This window comes from Trachymyrmex septentrionalis, unplaced genomic scaffold (genome assembly GCF_001594115.1).
Source record: "Trachymyrmex septentrionalis isolate Tsep2-gDNA-1 unplaced genomic scaffold, Tsep1.0 scaffold87, whole genome shotgun sequence".
NCBI lineage: Eukaryota > Metazoa > Arthropoda > Insecta > Hymenoptera > Formicidae > Trachymyrmex > Trachymyrmex septentrionalis.
Window position 1 is genome coordinate 1670471 of NW_017306059.1, and position 1136 is coordinate 1671606.

The 1136-nt window shown below is 25.9% G+C and overlaps 1 protein-coding gene across 4 annotated transcripts in view; it reads right to left on the reverse strand.

The window, feature by feature from the left end:
- LOC108755453 (extracellular sulfatase SULF-1 homolog) overlaps window positions 1-1136 on the reverse strand; it is a 78786-nt gene that overhangs the window by 44938 nt on the left and 32712 nt on the right. The window lies entirely within an intron of this gene.

Here is a 1136-nt window from a genome sequence, read left to right on the forward strand (position 1 = left end):
CTTATCAAATTTACTAAATTTACCATCAATGTTTAAACTATTCGTGTTTTGTTTTATCCATGAAATTTGTGATCAAATAAACGTTTTGTTTTGTCGAGTACATTCTTGATTACGAGAAGTAGTGCAATTTTTATAACAAACCTATCCTTAATTAACCGTACACAAATCACTAGATATGGCAGTCGTTAGTTCATTTAAGCTTTTTCTGTTTAGTTTTCGTAGCTTTTTATGCTAAGAAGGCTAAAAATACAATCCTTCTATCAAGTTGATGCAATCAATTCTAAATTATCTCTTTAACCTACTCCGGAAAGTTTTGTATAATAAATAGAATGATAAAACAAAGCGGATTTCAGAAAGTTGATAAATTAAGAAATTTAACTAGAGCCTTGAAAGTTGGCTGTAATAGGCAAACTAATTTATATGTTGAAAATGATGCAGTGTTTTGTAGGTATTACTTGTTAGTACTTTTCTACGTGAATATACCAAACACATTAAACAGCATTTAAGTTCTTCGCTAAGTTTCTTCGCTTGCAATAAAATATCGACCATCAGCCTCATCACGATGCAAGAACAAAGAAAATGACTCAGAATTTATTAAAGCTACTTGTAAACTTTTAAATGCTAAAAATTAAAAATTGTATTCACATTATCGTAACTAAGATTTTAATTTTTTGTAACAGAAGAAAAGCGGCTAAGTACACATTCACTTATAAAATTAAAAATATCAGATGAGATTTACGGCAAAAACTCTTTAAAATATCTTTAAATCAATATGATTTCGATTTTTTAAAACATCAGTTTTATACACTTAGAGTATCTCCTGCATCACACAACAAAAAAAAAGGAATAATTGAAAATTCATTTTCATATCAATCTTGAGAAAGAAATTCTTTATACATTCAATATAGAATATTTAATTTTTTTAATCACAAACTTGCACAGGTATACTACTTCACATTTTCCCAAAAATTAAATTAATGGAAAAACAATAAGCAAAATAAAATATATATAATGTTGTTAATATAATAAGAATTTTACAAATAAACCATAGAGAAGAATATGAAATTCAGTTGACTGAATTATAAGATAGTCACTATTAAACTATAAAGTTGCATATATATATATATATATATATA